The 21,315-nt window shown below is 34.5% G+C and overlaps 1 long non-coding RNA gene across 6 annotated transcripts in view; it reads right to left on the bottom strand.

Moving 5' to 3' along the window:
• The window catches only part of LOC150094407 (uncharacterized), an 849,964-nt gene that overhangs the window by 136,191 nt on the left and 692,458 nt on the right, over positions 1–21,315 (bottom strand). For all 6 annotated transcript variants that reach the window (XR_016550250.1, XR_016550249.1, XR_016550254.1 and 3 more), the window contains exon 14: positions 4,649–4,840. This is a non-coding gene — a long non-coding RNA (uncharacterized LOC150094407). The remainder of the gene's footprint in view (positions 1–4,648; positions 4,841–21,315) is intronic.

Genomic DNA, 21,315 nt, shown 5'->3' with positions numbered 1-21,315 from the left:
TAATCTGTGCCCTCATACGAGGGAGGAAGGATAAAATAAAAGTTTCTTATTTATCGGTTAGAGCATATTTTATCCCAGAGAGAGAGAGATTTCATGCAGTGCAGAATCCATTATCCTCCCTTCGTAATTTCCTGGCTCTCAGATAATTTATTGATACTGTAAAAGATAGTTCCGGTTGTTAGTTACTATTCTCTTCAGAAAGAATTGCACGCTCTGAACGTTTTATATCCCCATTCGGTTAATGAATAAAAAAAACGAGTAAGGTGGTTTACTACATAATAAAGCAGTCCTAGATGGCAGTTCCTGCATCACTCGTAACGCATAAGTTCATGATTTGCTTTTGTTTGTTTTAATGTGGCTATTAAAGTGTCTTGGGGCGTTTATGATTGACGTTCTTCCTTCGGGGGGGGGATGAGAATCCTAACAAATGGAAGCTTGAGTTTTCCTTTGAAGCTTAAGTTTTAACTAATCATATGACATAATCGAGAGATTATGTCATATGATTAGTGAAAGCCGATTAAAGACGTTCTACGTCTTTAATCGGCTTACCGACAGCAACGATTCCCTTTACGTAGAGGGGCGAAAGAATGATAATTACAAAAACGGATGCATGAGAGAAGGAAAATAAATGCGTTTAATGAGCTGAATTAAATTAAGAAAAAAAGTCAAAAATATTGAAATTACAAAATATCCTCAACATAAAACGGATCTTTGCTCTCGCAAGGTGACCTCCGAGGGATGTTCGAATAATTTCAAGAAACGGTAAACAACTTCGTAGAGGTAAACAATCAGCAACTGCATCGCGATTTCACTGTCGTGTATGACTCACACCCTTAATCTAGTAACACACATAACATACTTCAGTGATAAAAATCACTGAGTATTTTCCCGGGCCTGAACTCTTGTATTCACTTAAAACAACAACAACAACAACAAAAAAAAAGAATAAATTTCGTTTCCTACTCAGATAATAAGCACTCCTCTTTACTCATACTTAACTGAGCTTAATTCTAAATTTAGTTGAAAAAGGCTTTTTTAATTTGTTGAAATTCCAGAAGATAAAGCCAAAATATTGCACTGTAGCTGCTAGAGATAGTGTTACATCGCTGTAGTAAGGAAGGAAGAATACGATGAGATTAAGCGTTGGAAGGGAAACCTGCAAGTGAGGTTGTGTCCATTTCTTTAATCCGAATCCAAGCGAGGAATTTCTCTTATCTAAAAATACTTCTGTTGTACCAATAAATTAATCATTAAAAATTCATTACGATCTTTCAGAGTGCAATTTAGAAAGCTCGCGCCAGGAGGCAAGTCCCTATCGACATGTACGCCATTAAAATCCCATAAAGTTCAAACACATTTTATTTCTCTTTCCGGTTGAGGTGATAACAGCTGTGAAGATTATCGGTAGGCTAGTGATGCGTGTGTATACTTAGGGGTATTTGAGATAAGCAAATTTTAAAGGGGGGGGGAATGCAAAGCTTATAATAAATCAGTCGTCACGGAGAAAGAGGAATGTATTGTGGGTACGCAATCCTACCACGTGGATAGATATGACGCATCAATTAATTTAATCCCGTAATATGCGGTAACAACCAGCTTCTAGTCGATTTTAGCAAAATGAAGACGGTTTTAAATTTTGCTTCGAAGTATCGAAATTCGATAACGTCATTATTATGCTTAGAAACTCGAATACTCAAAGAAATCCCTGTAAATAAATTGGAAAGCTTTATGTTAATTGGGCCAGAAACCAATTGTCAACGCAAGCTAAGATCTAACTGCTTTGTGACAACTTTCTCTCTTCTGTCTTTATCACTAGGAGAGAGAGATGTTTTTTTCTTATTCAAGGACTTCTGAACATTGTTATATGAAATAATCTAACCATCGAAAATTTAATACTAGTTATAAAAATCGCTTATTTTTTAGACGATTGTTCAATATTTAAAAGCCAGTTTTAGATAAACACCTTAAGTTTTTTTTTAAAGTGAGAAATATTTCAATAAAACCGTTAGGTATTAAATCGTAACATGAAAAAAACCACTCCACTGACATTCTGAATGATTTTTATGGTGAAAGATTCTATAAAAGGAAAATGATGGATTCTATCAAATATTAGTGTGTGAAACGGGAACTGCATTCTATGAGCAGCTCAAGGGATGAGTTGGCAAAATTCCAATTTAGTCGCTTTGATTTCTAGAAACACATAATAAATAAATGTTTATAGTTTTTTGTTGTTCTTTTATGGAAAATGCTAGCAGAAATCCAGTTTGCTTATCTTCTTACGATGAATTCAGGAAAATGATAAAGATTAGCTTATGCATTTTTGAGATAAATGTATGACCTGCTCTAAAGTTTGTGTTTGAAGTTAGAGAAAGGTTTACGAGAGGAAATTTGTATTTTAGTTGATTGGTGTGTACGAAATCACCGACGTAAGAGGATGTGGGGAGGGAAGGCAATTTAAAAACGAAAAATAATTCGCAGTTTTATATTTCATGTTTAATTTACATAGTACGTGAAAAGAGCATTAATAAGATAGTATCCTTTAATGGCAATTATTCTAAACACTACCAACCGTTAAGTCTGATTTGATTCCATGCTACAGGAGAGCTTTTAAATTCATTTATGCATCACTTTTCAAAGGATAGTTAGTGAAATAAATAGAATTTCATCAAATTAAATAAAGAGCGATAATACAAAGTTCAAGTAATAAAGCGCAGATGAGAGAGTATGGTATGTCCTCGAGTTTTGAACAGTCCACATCACAAGCCTGATACCAATTTTATCAAAGAAATGTCAGAGCTCGACATCTTTGTATAAAGTGCGATGTGCGCCACGTTAATATTTCATGTGTAATTACTCAGAAAGCAACGGATTGGTTGAGAATGCCTTAACAGGGAGTACTAGAGTTTAAGCACTGCTTTTGTTTAAAACGTAAAATTAGTCTAAATAAAACTGCATTCTTCAGTAATAAAGCAAATAGAAATTGCTTTCACTGTGCCACAAACAACTCGCATCCTTTTCCCCATTTTTTATTGAAAGAACATTCGAAAAGTGCTCATCATTCTTCAGACTAATAAGTCTTTCTCTCCAGATGGTATCTTCCACCACCTTGAGATTTGTCTATAACATTGAGCCCCATCCACTATCGGCCATAGAAGCTGACATATTCATCTGATATTCATCTAATAAATGTTTATAGTTTTTATCCAACAGCGAGTCTCTAAAATGTAAGATCAAAGTAAGCCTTCAAGCAGTCATCCCATTGTTCTTCGTTGAATCTCGACAATAATGGAACTTCTCCCAAACTTCATGGAAAATTTCGAAGTAACGTGGTCGTTCTGAAGGTTTACAGGAATTTAAACAGGTTCGTCATACCATCTCCCTCTTGTGGTATGCTTCCTGCTATTTGTGAATGGGTTTACTGTTTGGTTGCTTACTGAGTGCCGTGGTGGATGATCTCTATTTAGATTCCTCTAATAGGTGAACTAGGGCTCCTCTTTAACACCATGAATTAATGGCCATATTTCATAGATCCTGCATCATGTTCATGGACTGCTCCTTTTAGGGATGGTTTCCTCTTTCGTTCAAAATATTACTTCATTGCTGTATGTCTCCCAACATTCTAAATTCCATGCCAGCCCAACCTTGCAGTGCTGCTATGCTTACGCATTTAGAGTAACGTATCTAAGACTATCTTACTTGATGCTGTCTAGGGACTGCGATCTGTTTAATGGAAATTGCCTCTCTCTCTCTCTCTCATTTACTCTCTCCAACTATTTTTTCCCCGTTAATGTCCTATTTCTCCAGTATATTTTTAATTGGCATTTTCATGGGCACTGCTCCATCCTACGTGAACAACTATCAATCTTTCACTTTCTTTAGCCATGTAAGGATACAAGCAGTTGCTTGTATCCTTACATGGCCAAATATTCAACTTGTATTCAACTTATCGTAATGGATTCTCATTCAGTTCTTTTACATATTTTTTTGAAATGACCTTCTTTATGAAAAAGAACGGAATGAGAAGGCATTATGATAAGTTGAATACGCTAATGACCATGACCACCAACTCTTTAAGAGTCTTCTTGTCGTATTCCTTTGTCCATAATCACTTTCCCGCACACAGCACTGCTGCATTGTAGGAAATGCGATTGCTCGTGTGTTGAGTTGAGATAATGATAAAGAAATGTAATAACCGAGTTGCTGCTTTTACAGAATTATCACAGTTATTCTGTAAAAATCATTATCACAATTTTACAGAATATCAAAATCAGATATTCTTGCAGGTTTAATACAAATTGCTGCTGATATAAAGTTGCAGTTCAATTAAATTTTTAATTAAGTCAGTAGCCCTGTTTTTTTATTTGTTAGGTGTACTATTTCTTACTTTACTGATGGTTCATAATACTTTGTTTGGAAATGTTTTTTAGACACCTTTTTATTTTTTGTATGCACTATGATATGTAATGGTGGAGGTCATATTGTACAAATCTCGTATATATTTATTTCTGTTTAATAATAAATTTAACATTTAAATATTAATTTTATTATTTATACTTATTATATTTATATTATTTATACTATTATATTGTACTATATTATAAATATATTATACTTATAATTAATAATTCAAATAATTAATTGTACTTACTCGAAAGTGCCTTTAATTATTTTAATGTAACTCCAAGTTGGCCGAGTGTTTAGCGTATCTTCTATCCAAGTCGCTGGTTCGATTTTGCTGTTGGCATGGATGTTTGTAATTGACTTCAGGCGGGAGATGAAGTCTCTACTTATTAAAGACTTAAGGTGACTTTAAAACGTCCATGTTCCAGAACAGAATTCTCTGACAATACAAATGCAAAAATATTAAAATTAATAAATATAGTAAAAATAAAAATATCCCACAAATGGTTTTCGGTAAACCTAAAGTACACGTATAAGTGTACTGTAGGTTTACTAAAAACCTTTCGTGGGTGGCAGCTACATAACAAAATAATAATACCATAATTTAAGATGGGTGGGTTTGTAGAGTGTTAGCAGCTGAATGGTCAAAAGGAGCCTCTTCAGCAGGAAAAGATGCTCAGTTTTTTTGAAATCTGATAACGCTATTGATGTAATGCGTTTGTGGCAAAAGAGACTGGAGGTAATTGTCAGTCCAAAGAGCGAGATCTGATCCTTTCTAATGATTTATGCACAACTGAGGATAAGGGTAAATTAGTCAAGATCATTTTGCCAAAGATAAAGCAAGACTGCATTTTGGTAGCATTGAAGGTATTGACCACGTTAACCTCTCCTCATTGAAGGAGATCAATATTTTTGGCGCTAGTTGCAGACCATGACTTGGAACGTCTGAGGATAACATGTTTAGCGAATGAAATTAACTATTATCTACCTTATAGATATATGATAAGCCTTTTTATGTAACGTTTTTGTGTCACGTTATTTTGAAACTCAGGGGCTACCCTGAGTGTCGAGTCTTCAAAATTCGAATCATCAGAATTCAAGGAGAACCGGCCTACCAGTCCGGAACTCGGGGGAGGGGGGAGACCGTAGGCGTCAGAGCCCCCTAGTATATTTGTAATATAGTGAGATGTGTGTATATTTTTATGGATGCGTCTTATATAATGAACACAGTTATTTGTTAATTAAAACTTCAGGCGAATAAACAACTATGTTACTGTACACTATATATACTGTACACTATTTACTGGACATATTCAGTTCTTATTATATCCCTGTTTTCTAAATGTGCCGTTCACAATGAACTTTGCTGTTGGAAAAGGATGACGAAACAATCACAAAATTTTGTTAGGCATTTAAAATTTCTAGCACCACACAGCTGGAATTTTAAAATAGACGGCGGTATGTATGTCTTTCTGATATAAAAAGAGCTCCGAAAACTTTTCTGAGTGTAGAACGTTTTCAATTATGTGACTTAAAGTAATGTTTTGCGTTATTACATTTATAGTGAAAAAATTCTGCCAGGTTATACACTGAAATATTTAACACTTTTCCTGACATTTTTGCATAAACTCCAGTTCGACTTTTTTTTTTTTCAATGCGAAGTGTTTGTTTTCTTGGTGATTTTTCCCCTTTCCTGTTATTACTTCTCAATATGAATAATCTTTAATATTCTTAAATCTCTATTTTCTTCACATGTATTGTGCTAGCTTAGAATAAATATTCTTCATATTTAACTCTTGTACTAATATTAAATGTTTGCTTCCAGATCACTACGAAACACGACCTGAGCAATCCTTTGGCGTGTATCAGGACTATTTCGAAAATTTAAGGTATGTGTACTTTGTCATTTATTACTAGTTTGTATATTTAGTGGTCACGGAAAGACCGCAAAACAGTTTTGATATATTCAACTATAAATAATGAATTAGACTCCAGACCATGAAAACAAAAGGGCCAAAATATGTACACACGCATATCTTTAAACAGTTATTATACACTGCTGAGATAATTTGTTACTTAGATGGGTATAGAGGTGGAGAAAAGTGGCGAATACACTTACTCAAAATGCCGCTTCGTCGTGTAGCTTTTCATTGTCAGCAGTTCTGGCAATGAAAAGGGCCTACGAACAATCAGGATCGAGTTAAAAATATTTTGAATGGGCAGAATATATTCCAAGAGAACAAACCAAACTCCGTTTCGTGTGGTAATAAAACTCTACTTATTTAATAATCGTGTTATTAATTCGTTCACTCTACTGATGGATCATAAGAAGCGAGCTTAGCCTTTTTAATGCTAATTTCATTTGAAATTTCCTATGTAATAGTATCTACACTTTCATTTAAATATAATGGGACAATTTACCTTTACCTAGTTTCACTATTGAACAACAACAAAAGAAAGACAAAATATATATAAGCAAGTTATTCCCCGAAGGAAATATGATTTGTGATAATAGTAACTAAAGTTGTCCTAAAAATAACTTAGAAACGGATATGATATGCTGAAATAGAACACGTGATAATCAAAGAAAGCTCCTTCTAATGACCCAGGACCAATCTTGCCGTTAGATTTTCAAATGCTCTATAGGTTCCAACAGTGTAATTTTTCATGAGGGCGTAGATCAATGATGGAGTCTAAGCAGCGCTGAACAGAAGAAAGTATTCATCTTCATTACATGCCTACTCCATAACAAAAAAAAAATCAGTAACGGAATTAATGGCTGTGACCCACACAAAAACTGTCTTTTGGCTACGTATTGATCATATCTCATGATTTCTTTTAGGAAAGACAGGATAGAGGAGGACAGGGGAGGATGCTAATGATATCAGATGACTTCAATCCAGTTAGAGTTGAGAACTATGACTGCAATACTAGTAACAGTTTTTCATGCGGCAGTGAGTTTTTGAAGCCATCTGGTGTGAGGTGGAGTCTAACAAGATTAAATACATATTAGGGTTGTTTGTGGATTGGTTGACGAAGAAATGCACCACCGAATAGGCGCGATGTGCGCGAAAAGAGTAATCATAATGTGAGACTTGAATTATCCAAATATTGATTGGGTAGCTATGGAATCGCACGAGAAGAATGAAACTGAATTTATGAGCTGTTGCGAGACTTCATCTAGCAGCAGGTGACAAAAGAAACTCATAGACAGAGTGTTAGATCTGATTATAATGTCAGAGGGTGGTTCATTAAAAGACTTAACTATTCTGTCTCCTTTTGGCGACAGTGATCATATGGAATCACTTGGGATATGGCTACGTTTATTGATGTTCCACTCAGAAAAGCTTTCATGCTAAACTACAAAGTAGGAAATTATGACCAGCTGAGAGGTATGCTGGGTTCTATACCATTGTATCAGTTACTGGATGGAAGGATATTGATAATGCGTGGGAAGTGTTTAACAAATACTTAAGAGATAGTATGTCAGAATGTGTTCCTAGAATTCGGAGAACAAATAGTCTGAGTAAAATGGATGTATAATTAATTAATGAACCAATGTATTCGTAAGAAACAGATGATGCGGAAAGAGCATCGTGTGCATAAGGATGATGTCAGTTATGATAATTATAAGCAGCAGGCCAGAAGACTCACAAGTGTTTACGGAAAGCTAAGTCCCAGTATGAAAAGAAACTCGCTCTGTAAGTTAAAGACAACACAAAAGAATTCTATCATTATGCTGCAATTAAAAAAAAAGAATAAATTAGAAAGATCAACTCTACTGAATGCAGATGGTATTCGGGTGACTGATGCAGAAGTGATGGTTCAACCAATGGGCAGCCATTTTGTTAAAAACTATCATCCTGGTATATGCAACATACAACTCACTGCTATCTCCGCTCCGTATGAGGAAACTCATGTGGATGAGGAGGAAGTACTAGAGCTGTTGCACAAATGAAATAAGAATTCAGCAATACTGACTGATGGGATATCAGCACGGGTCCTAAGAGAGTGTTCAGCTGAGCTGGGTATTCCTTTAGCCAGGCCATATAATTTGAGTCTCAGAGCAGGTAAGATTCCGCAAGAGTGGAAAGAATCTATGGTATTACCATTGTACAAGGATGCTGCGAAGGCCGATGTATCCAACTATCGACCAATCAGTATCTCAGGAATAGTAGTGAAGATTTTGGAAACGCTGCTTAGGGCTCGCATTCCGAAATGAGTTGATAGAGAATCTCCACTTTGCAACTAGCATCAAATGTTTACCAAAGGAAGGTCATGTTTTAACAATTTGCTCACATTCTACAATATTGTTACCACCGAGATAGCAAGGGATACTGATACTTTTGGATTTTGCTAAGGCTTTTGACAGAAATGTAGCATGAAATTCTGTTTAATAAATTGGAGAATACAGGATTGAACGTCAATAGGATGGCTGACCGACATATTAAAATGTTGTATACGGGGTGTGAATCTGCAAGATTCAAGTTAACCAGCGGTGTGCCTCAAGGATCGGTTCTTGGTCCATTGCCATTCAATCTGTACATTAATGGCATTGGGAAGGATTTCTCATGCAATATACAGCTATTTGTTGATGATGCAAAGCTAAGAAGGTTGGATCAGGAATGATGCTGATATGCAATACTTGCAGAATGATCTGAATAGGCTGGAATTGTGGGCTTGTGAAAATGGATGTAATTTTAATATTAATAAATGTAAAGTCATGCACTTTGGTGTGATTAGATTTCCAATGTCATATTATATTGGTGAGATTATGCTTGAAGAAACTGCTGAGGTTAGAGATCTTGGAGTTTTAGTAGACAGGAAGGAAGTCGAAGTTCAAGGATCATATAGCAAAAATTGTAAATACAACTCAGAGAATAATGCAAATGCTTAAACGAACTTTGACATGTAAAGATAAGGTAGCTGTTTTATCTTTTTACAAGGCATTGATAAGACCTCACTTGGACTATGGCGTGCAGGTCTAGTCTCCTGGTTTCCATGGTGATTCTGATACAGTGGCGAGGGTGCAAAGGAGAGTGTCATAAATGCTACCAGGACTGTAAATTACTAATTATGAAGATAAATTGAGAATTAGTAGCCTGCAGACACCAGCAAACCAAAGAAAGAGGGAGAGTGAAATTATTGAAACTTAGAAACTACTGAAAGGGTTATACAGAATTTCACTAGATGGAATTTTTCATTTTATGGAGGGTGAGGAAAGGGCATCCATGGAAGTTGAGAATGAATGCTGTCAAAAAGGGAGTTAGGGTTTGATTTTTCTCTCATAGAGTAGTGCGTGATTTGAATAGATTGCCTTTGGATGTTCAAGTAGCTTAAATGAATTCAAGAATAGGTCTGACAGTTCGTGCAAATATCATGGCAACTCTCGATGAGTTCCTGACTCCATAGATGTCTCTTTTTAATAATATGAACAGTGTTTGATATGGTTTAACTTCATCTGCTTCACTTGTGTTCTGTTAACTCAGAATAAATATTCTCTATATTTAACTCGTCTCCTTTACTAATATCAATGTTTGCTTTCAGATCATTTCAAAATAATCCAAGCTGAACAATCCTTCCATTCAACTGCATTCTGATTAAACAATTAGACTTGACTATGAAAACAAAATAATCCAAAATATGTATACACACGCACACTTTGCATATCGGTATTCTACACTGCTAGAAATAATTTGTTACTTGGATGGAAAAACATTAATTTGGCCCGTAACAACCAAAACTCATTTCGTCTTCTTTTTATTTATTAAAATTAATAAAAATAATATAATAAAAATTAAATGTAAGAATAAAATATTTCTTCATATGAATTTGATGCAATATATTATATTCCATCATTGTAGAATGACAGACTCACTGGGTGCAATACTGAATAATGTGATACTTTGTTAAAAATAATTTTAACTTTCCAATGTGTTGAACAAGGTATTGAACAAAGCCGCAGAACTTTATTGAAGGTGAAGGTGCATAGGAAAGTGGCAAACACTTTTTCCAGAACTGCTGCTTCGTCGTGTAGCATGCTGCAAAAATTCTGCCACCGAAAAATTGCCTACGAATTCTTAAGATGGAAGTCATAATATTTTGACTGAATAGTGTATATTCATAAAGAACCAAGCGCACTCAGCGTTTCAGCATTTTACTGACCGATGAATCGTTATAAGCGTGTTTAGTCTTATTTGACGTTCAATTAAATTTAACTTCACAAACTCTTACAACTATAACAATGTATTACATTGAACATTAACCTCATTTCACTATTAACAAAAGAGAGTCAAGTACTTAGTAAAACACTCAATATATCAATGATTATCGAAGAATAACGAAAACCATTTAACATTACCTGCAAGAAATACTGCATCCTGGTACTCGAATCGTATCCTTATTAACATTTCATTGCATCTAGCTAATAATAGAAGCAGTGAAATGTCAACTTCTTAAACCATCACTGAGTGCAGTGCCTTTCTCAGTCAATACCGTCTCAGCAAACAATATTTGCATATGTTGTAGGAGCTTTCTCTAGAAAAAGTGTCAGCAACAATATTTGCACAGGACAGTTCCCTAGAAAGTATTCAATATCAGTATTTGCAAACATATTTGAAAAAAGTCTCAACAACTCTCAAGTCTGAACCCTCGTTCTTTGTCTAGAAATGTTTTTTTAGACAAAGAGAAATTTTGCACAAGTTGCAAGACCTTTCTGCAAAAAAAGTATCAACATAAATATTTTCAAATGTTGCAGGACTTTTCTCTAGAAAAAATGTCAACAACAATATTCAAACATATTGCGGGACCTTTCTTTAAAAATTCTGAAGAATATTGTATACAAACCTAACCGTGTTTTTCTATGGAAAAATCTCAGAAAGAATATTTCCACATGTTGCAGGACCATGCCCTAGAAAACGTCTCAACAACCATATTTCGATAAGTTTCAGGACCTCCCCTAGAAAACTCTCAACAAAAATATTTGCACATGTTGTAGGACCTTTACCTAGAATTGCCTGCGTGACAATTTTGCACATATTACAGGAGATTTTCATCATTTTGAGTTATAGTTGAAGCCAGAAAGAATACACTTAAGATGGTTATTCCCAAGTTGCCAGCCTATTCTAGTTTGTTCAGCATCCAGGTAGATATCCAACAGGGGTGTACGGCGAGAAGGCAAAGATTTTACATCCAGTCAGAAGCACTGGTCAGTTCTGTTCATTCTCCAAAAGAGCATGGGGAGTGCTCCTTCTGGATATCCAGCCTTGACCCTTACGCATTTCATTATATTATTCCATTATAATGGAGTGTTGAGAGATAACAGGCTAATGTTATCTCTCAACATTAGCTTCAGACATCTGAAGGACAGTTCCCTAGAAAGTCTTCACCCTTAGAAAAAGTCTCAACAACTCTATCAAGTCTCAACTCGAGTTCTTTGTCTAGATACTTTTTAGACAAAGAGAAATTTTGCAAAAGATGCAATACCTTTCTGCAAAAAAAAAAGACATTTCTGCTATTCTCTTCAGAAATCTGAAGGAAATTGTTGATAGAAAGTTAGTAATGATGTAACCTTTCATGTAGTACTATCATAAGATCATGTACACAACCTCTGGTTATATGTAAGACACAGGAACTTTCTGTAACATGTTTGCACATATTACAGGAACTTTCTTTGCAAAAAGTCTGAACTACATTTGCAGATATCTCAACTTTCCATAGAAAAAGTCTCAAGAACAATATGTATCCTGTTTGCAGGGGATTTCCCTACAAAGTCTCAAGAACAACATTCATCTCGTTGTAAAACTTTCCCTAGAAAGTCTCAACAACAAGACTTGCACATCGCTCAACACTTTCTGTTGAAAAAAATCTCGTTTCCAATATATGCACGTATTGTAGGATCTTCCATAGAAAAAGTCTCAACAGTATTCCAGGACATTTCTGTAAAAAGTCCCATCAACAAGATTTGCACTTGTTGCAGGACCTTTGTTTAGAAATCATGTCTAAAACATTTGTGCGATAGGATTTTTCTATAGAAAATGTTCAAAAATTTTTGCACCTGCGGCAGAAGCCATCTCTTAAATAACGTTCAAAACAATAGTTTAACTTGTGGCCGGATATTTAGTAAAGAAAGGTTCAACAATAGTATTTTCATCTGTGTCATTTTGCTGTGTACGTTTGCTAGAACAAGGTACAAGAAAAATATTTGCAGTGTTGCAGGACATTCTCTAGAAGTCTGTACAACAAATATTTGTACCTTTTTAAAGGACCTTTGTCTAGAAAAAAGTTTAAATTTCGAAATAACAATTTCATTTTACAGAATATTCCTATTGATAAATTTTCGACAACAATAGTTACATATGTTGTAGAAACTTCCTAAAGAACTAATTATATGAAGAGCCAAAATAGAAAATGTCAAAAAAAAATATTGAGATATATTCCTAAAGAATATATCTAAATATCTACAGAGGTATGTTTTAAAACATTTCTATGTATGTTTCAAAACTGTCCAATAATACACGTTATATCAATAAGAGTTACATATGCTACAGAAACTAATTATAGAAGGTCTCAAGAGTAATAATTCTATACACAAACTTACTCTTACTGTGCAGAACCTTCCTCTAGAATTAAACTCAAGGGCAATAGTTGTATTCATTATAGATGCTGCGTCTAGAAATATTCTCAAGAACAATAGTTTAGTTGCATGCATTGCAGAAACTTACAAAATAAATCTCAAGATAGCAGAAACGCCCTCTATAATTAGGCTCAAGAACATGTGTTGTATATGTTGCAGAATCTTTCTCTAAAATAGGTCTCGAGAAAAATAGTGTTAGACGTAGAAGAAACTTTCTCCAGAATTAGACTCAAGAACAAAAGTTGATAGGTTGCAGAAAATTAATCTAATATGTCTCAATAAAAAGATTTGAATACGTTTCAGAATTTTCCTTTAGAAAGCAAAAGGGTTGTGCGTATTTCAGGATCTTTTACCAGAAAGAGTGTGTAAAGAAATATTTGGACAATTTCAACGATCATTTGTGAAAACTTTCTTAACAAGAGTATTTTCATATCTTGCAGGCCCTTTCCATACCAAAATTAGTTTTCAATCAGTAATGAAAGTTTCATATATTTCAGAAACATCATCTAGCATAAATCTCAACAATAACAAATGCATAATTAAAGTTGCATAATTGCATATGGATTACTGTGTAGAGATTTGGCTAACAGGTTTTCAAAAGAATGATTAGATGTTGGAGAGAGTCCAGAGAAGATTGAATAAGTTGGTTTCTGGAAGGAGAAATATTACAAATTGAGATAATGCAAATTACGAAACTTAGTGGATAGAAGGAAGGGGGGGGGGGACATGATCCAGATGTTTAAGTTGATAAGGGGTAATTACCAGATTAGCATGGATGAGAATTTTCATTGAATATCTAGAAATGGGGAGAATGAGAGGCCATCCCTGGAAGCTGTATAAGGTGGATAAGTGCAAGGGGTGAGGAGTAAATGATTTGCATGGAGAGAGAGAGAGAGAGAGAGAGAGAGATGGGTGATTGGAATGCGTTGCCTGTCAGTGCGCTGACTGCAGGGACAGTGAATACATTTAAGATGAGGTATGATGGGCTGTATATATGAGAGTAATACCTGCCATGATGAGTCTCTTGAATCTACGGAGATTTGTTGATAAAAATAATACGATTGAGAACCATACTGTAGAAAACGTTTGAACAATAACAATTGCATACGATTTAAGAAGTTTCCTATAAAAATCGGAACAAAAATCAGTTGCAAACGATTAAGATTAACAATTTCAAACATTGAGAACCTTCCTACAGAATAAGTTAAGAATAACAGTTGCAAAAGATAGACTCTTCCTATAGAAACAGTCTAAACAATTATTGAGAAATTTGATATAGAAACAGTCACAGAAATCAGAAAATGTCACAACTACAGTTGCATGAGTTTCAGAAATTTCATACAGCATGTCTTAATAGTGATAGTTGCATATGTTTCTGAAACGTTCTGATTAAATATCAAATAAATTGGTTGAAAAGGTTGCATAGAAATAAGAAGTAGATAAGTCTCAACAATAATAGTGTAACATGTTGCAAAAATTCCTATAGAAAAAGTCAGAAGGAGAAATGTACATGATGCAGGTTCTGTCTGTAGAAAAATTGAAAGTTGCATATATTGCAGGATCTTTCTCTACAAAATGTCTCAACCGCATTTCCTCATGTTGTAGGACTGATCTCTAGAAAAAGGCTAAAAATTGCATTTGTCGTAGGACCTCCCTCTAAAATATTTTAACCCAAAATAACTGTCCTTGTTACAGGGCGTTTCTCTAAGAAACCATCATTTGAATTTGTAGCTGCAATAACACTATAATTTTTCAGAATCTTGATATAAAAATAGTTAAAGTAATAGCATTGTCATATGTTTCAGAACTTTCATATAGTATGCATATATATAATAAGAGAGTCGTATGTTACAGAACTTTAATATAGATAGTTTATAGAAAATAATAGGCATATTTGAGAACCTTCGTATGGAATAATATCTGCAGTAAGAATCATGTTTTAGAATCTTCATATAGAATAAGTACATGCAATAAGAATCTTATGTTTCAGAACACTGACGTAGAATGAGTATCTGCAATAACAATTTCATATCTTTCAGAACCTTGATATAGAATGAGTATCAGACATAGCAGTATCATGTTTCATAACCTTCATATAGAAGGTGTATAGGAAATAACAGTCAGTTTTGAGAACCTTTATGTAGAATGATATCTGCAATAAGTCTGATGAAGAATATCTGCAATAACAGTATAATATTTCATAAATTCCTGTAGCAGTGTATCAGGACCTTCATGTAGGATTTGTGTCTGCAATAAGAAGAAACTTCTGCGATTTCTCAGAAGGCATAACAGCAGTTAGCCAATTTCAGAATCATCAAAACCTTTCTATCATTCCGTATTATCATTCTATAACCAATAGAATGGGAAACGATATGGTGTCCCGTTGAACCGAATGTACGCCCCCCCCCCCCCTAGGATATGAGAAAAGCCAGCTCAAGTGTGTGTGGCAACATGTTCAGGAAAGGGGGGGAGAGAGCATGATATATTCATTTCCCCCAGGTTCCAGCAGGTTATGTGTGGGGGAGTTGGGAAGTATTCGTAACGGGGTGAGTGAGTGGGGATTGAAGGGGAATTAGTGGGATGAAAGAGGTATAGTTCAACCATAGATGATAGAACCCTCAACACTTATGCACATGGTAGAAGGTGAACCCATTCTAATAATAGGGTAATGAATATGATTCGTGGAATAAGAGTTTATTATTAAACATTAGCTTTTCTTTTATGAACATTTTAGTTTTTAAAGTGTTAACTATTTTGCTTGTATAACAGTTCGAAATTTTAATGTATAAAGCACGTGATTTCGCATATTGGCGACGAATTCATACATCCTTATTCTCCCATTCAATATGAATTGACTCTTCTTGGCACTCTGCCAGCTATGGTTCTCACAACTGAGGGAAGACTATGTGTTCGTTGCTCCCTGGGTTTCCCTGGTTGTGTGGAAGCAGAGGAGTATCCGTGGAAGGAGAATGAGGGAAGGGTCTCCTTCATATCGTAATATGAATTATCACTTTGCAATATGATAATGGATTTAGAGAAATAAAATTAATATGCACACATAAACGTTTCTTTATGCAAAAGAATTGACATAACATAAAATCTGGATGAATGCATGTAGCGCCTTGGCTCTTAAGGTGCAAAACAAGTTTAAAATAACAAACATCGCATTCAAAATGATAATCGTGTACCATACGTTTTGAAATTCTGCATAATGCAAGATATAATTAATTCTGCTTAAGACTACTTTTGTGATAACTTTTGCATAATAAACTTTGCATACAATGAACTTATTTTTTGTATCCATAATTAATGTTAAGAATGATTGAATTATTTAAGAAACTTGAATCAACAAGACTGGTGATTACTGATTTTCTAAAAACTTACAAATATTTTTGAAAAGTAAAAATGGCAGAGAGGACGAAAATCGCACAAGTAGTGGAAACTATTTCAGATACATATTGAATCATTTGTGATTAATGCAATAATGTTTGTACTTTGCAAAAGAACTCTCGCTCTTTTGCAAAGCAAACTTTGCAAAAGAACGAGATTATAACTTGTTTACTAGGTGGAACACAGATACTGTCCAACTGGAAAAGTAAAACTATTATTATTACATAACACTTACAAGGAGTCTAAAGACTCATCGAGGGATGGCACCTACTCTACAACTCTCAGTCTCCACCATCCGCAAATACTTTCATCATCTACTGCCAACCACCACCATTAGTATTCTCACAGTCAATCACAAACATCTATGCCCACGGCGGGATTCGAACCTGCAGCCTTTTGGCTGGAGAGCGGATATGCTAACCCCTCAGCCAACCATGCCAGCCAGTAATTTGAAAAGTAAAAACTATCGTTTTAATTTTCAAATTACTAAACCACACCAGGATACAGTAACTGAATGTTATTGGATGTAAACAGTCTTTCACGAAGTTCTGATTCGGAGTTTGAAAAACGAGTGCAATTTTTTATCCCATTCGAGTCTCCATTCAGAAAACTTAAACTAGCTGCAATGTCTAAAAATGAATGAATTTGAATTACTGCTCGCTAACTTTTAATTTTACATACTGAAACACAAGTAACATAGAAATGATTTAAGGAAAAAAGTCCGTTTAATTATGTATTAATCTTCGAGTCATAAATATTCAACTTTTGGAAAAAAGCATTATCTTTTTTACTTATCAAATCACGCAAATAAATGAACATACAAAAACATGAATGAAGACTGAAAAATTAAGTTAAGTTTAAATTTTAGAAAAACATGCATCCAACACTGTTTTTTAACCACATGGATTGAAAGAGGTAATATACGTGCCTTAGAAAAGAGAAATATGAGAGTTGGTAATATCAGCTTCTTGAAAGATTTGGAATTTATTTGGAAGAAACAGGTTCCTAGGAATTTAGCAATGATGCAACTTTTTCATGTTGTACTAACTTTGTGTTTCTGTAAACCTATTGATGATATACATCAATGAAATTGAGAAAAATTGTCTATACTAATGGATTGAAATAGAAAATCTTCAGAGGAATATTAATGTGGCTGTTATCTAAAAATGAAAGTTTGAACAAAGACCAGAAAATTAAATATTACTTGTTCGTCACTAATATTCGATGTATTCTGGTAATAGCATACGCTCATACCAATAATCCCTTTTAAGAATAAAGAAACAAACAGTTCACATTAATCGTTTGGAATGAAACATGTAGACAAAGATACGCCAGTTGTGAAACGCTGATTGAAAGAGGTATAGAGATGCCATGTAATGCAGGAGGAGGGGTAAATTACATTCCACACAGCTATCTATGTAATTGACATGACATAGTTTATTACTCTGTGCTCACTTTCAGAAATCTCTGATCAGCTCAGTTCAGATGAGACAGTTAGGTACCACAACCATTTGTCTATTAGACGGTCATCCAAGAAAGTGCGAGTTCGACTGGCAGAAAAGCAAGCAAGAGAAATTCACAAGTATGCAAACGTTATTTCTAATTGTAATTTGCTATCTGCTTCATTATTAGTCAGTCACTGTAGTACTTATGAAGGGGGAGGGGGTTGTAAAACAGGTATGTGGTATCTTGTTTTAATCTTTAGATCACTAACATGCTAAATTAAGAACATGCCGTTCTTTAAAATATTAATATGCCCATGTAGAAAATATACGTTTTTCTACAACAGAGTTCAAATAAAATTAAATGTGGATATTGCTTCCCTACTTTTGTAGGGGGGGGGGAAGGTCATTTATTCATAGTATCACACGGTGATGTCTGTGTTTTTCAGTAGTGTCTGTGTGGTTTTTTTACAGATGTATGTGTAAACTATTTCACATGGAGAATCAATTTTAATTTTAATATTTCCTTTTGTTCTGTTTGACTGTCATGGTTTTCTTAGTTGTGGAGGGTGAGTCGGAATGAATTTCATGTATGAAAAGGACTTTGTTCCTTGTTGGTAGTGGTTTTATTTTTTAAAGGTGTATTGTTGTTTTGAAAGTAGATTTGAAAATTTCGTTTCCTTCTACATGCTTGGCAATTTCCGTAGTTGTGACGGGTGGTTTATTTTAGATGTATTGTTTGTGTAAACAGCTACAGATTCGAACTTGATTCTGTATTTGTCGCTGTTATTTCTTATTTAATTTCGAGAATCGATTGGTGGTAGTGGTTTTATTTGTTTATAGATGCATTTTTGTTGTTTTTCGTTTTTAAAAGTACATTCGAGAATTTCGTTTTCCTCTAGTTGGTTGACAATTTCCGTAGTTGTGACTCGTGGTTTATTTTGGATGTATTGCTTGTGTGAACAGGTTAATGGTTCCTAACCCAAAACAACACTAGGTAAACTGATGACCCAACTATTCTTCCTACCACAGAAAAATATTATACATATAGAAAGTTTCACCATATTCTCACAATAACGGATGCAACCACCAGTTACAGGGAATCCCCCCCCCAAGGCTAAGGGACACAAAAACATTCCCACTTTCCACACGACTGGAGAAACACCCAGGGGACAATGAACACATACCTCTCTCATCAGCCACTTCCTCCCCATCTCCTACACTCCCCATAGATACTTCCCCACTCTCCACATAAAACCGGCTGGTATACCCGGGAGCAATGAAAATGTAAAAGTCACCCTCTCTTCCCTCCCCTCCCTGAACAACTCGCCAAACACACATCAGCTGGCCCTCCTTATACCCTCAGTGGGGTCATAAATTCGGTTTAAATTAACACCATATTTTATTTTAATGAACATCAGCAATATCAGTGCCATATGTTTCATAACTGTCATATAGAACCTGTAGCGGTAACAGTCATACGTTTGAAGGCAATACAGAATAAGATTCAACCATAACAGTTTCATATTTCTCTAATCTTTCGTATAAAATAAATCTAAACAATTGCTGCATGATGTTTCTCGACATTCCAAAAGAATTCAACAGTAACAGCTGTATTTATTTCAGTATCTTCATGTAGAGTAATTGACGTCTCAGCGATAACACTTGTGATTCAAAATCATCATATAGAATGGTCATAAGTAACTTGAGCAGAAAAGAATACTTAGTTTATTGAAGTTCCGGGTTGCTGTTATCATGCATTGATATCAAGTTAGGCTGGAGGGAAATTTCTTCCTTGGCGCACAATCTAATCCTTTAATTATTTCTGGAGAAATGGGCAAGGCTGTCTTTTGGTACCACTGAAGATATTGACCATGCTAAAATCGCCTGATTGAAGGATTATATAGAAAACAGGGTTTAAGGCACTGATTGCAGAAGGTAGTGAAATGGGAAGCTGATAACCTGTTTGGGGACATAGAATGAAATTTACTAGCATATATATTTATATTATATTACTATATTTTATATTTGCATATTTTATGTAATAAATATGTATTTATTTGATAATTAAAATTTCAGGTGAATAAACATTTATGGTTCTTTACAAAGTAATGTCTAGGCGAATGAAGAATCATTGACTATTTACTGGGCATATTAATTAATGAAAACTTGTCTCTAAATGTGAGTGTTTCCGAAACAATGAAAAGCTCTCGTTTTGGCTTGACTGGCCAGCTAATGTTTCCTACCCTTAATCCTAATGATGTCTGATGTTCTAGATAGACGTGTTACAAATTTCAAGACCCCTCAATAAATCCTTCAGGGAAGTAGGATGGTTTTGCTGGAAAGTTGTATTTATAACACAGCTCTGGACACCATATAAACAGTACGAAACGTCGTTATGAAAATGTTTTACATAACGTTTCATTTTTCCTTTATCTTTCTTTTTGGTAATCGTAGTCAGGTACCCATGTTTATTGAAATAAGCTAGTTATTTACTTATTTGGGTGTATCTTTAATATATCTCATATCTCTCTGCATTTTATCCAAAGTTGTAAAAAAATCGTCATACAGTGGCGAATTATTATAACATTTCTCATTTTAGTAATTTAAAGAAAACGACATAGTTTAACTATGTCGCAGCAATTTAACAAATTGCTGCAGAACGATCTTCTAGATATCTACAAAGCTGCAGAAAATTACCATAGATTGTCACTACAACAATAACTGCGCAAGTTGCAGATCTTCATCAAGTTTAGTTGCGCAAATAGTACTTGCACATGATTCAGAACCTTCATCAAGAATATCTCTCAAATATAAATTGCTTATGTTAAGGAAATTTTATCCAGAATAAGACTCAACAATAATAACATATATTTCAGAACCCATCTGTTCAGAATTTTCACCACAAATAGTTACATATTTTGCAAAAATTTCCTCTAGGAAACTCGAAAATAACAAATACGTATACTTTAAAACCTTCCAATATAAAAAGTCTCAACAACAACTGAATGTTTCAGAAACTTCCTAAAATTGTCGCCACATAAACAGTTGCATATATTCCAGAACCATACTATAGAATAAATCTCAACAATACCAGTTGAATAGGTTTCCAAATTTTCTACAGAGCATCAACAATAGCAGTTCATTTTACAAAACCTTCCAAAACAATCAACCAAAACAGTTGTATGCTTCCAAATCTCCCAAAAAACTCAACAATTATAGTTTATTACTATAAAAACTTGCTACAAAAAAGTCTCAACAATAGCAGTTGCATATGTTTCAAGAACTACCTCTAGTAAATATATCATAAGTTTGAAAACTTGCCTGTAGAAAAAGCCTCAGCAATAACAGTTGAATACGATTAAGAATATCCAACAGTTATTGATGAGGGTAAAATGCAACAATAACAATTGAATAAGCTTTAGAACATGAGACAGAAAAGGTCTC

This window comes from Typopeltis vanoorti, chromosome 22 (assembly GCF_054136105.1).
Source record: "Typopeltis vanoorti isolate ZY-2024b chromosome 22, IOZ_Tvanoo_1.0, whole genome shotgun sequence".
NCBI classification, from domain to species: domain Eukaryota; kingdom Metazoa; phylum Arthropoda; class Arachnida; order Uropygi; family Thelyphonidae; genus Typopeltis; species Typopeltis vanoorti.
This window is presented reverse-complemented; position numbering and strand designations above follow the sequence as displayed.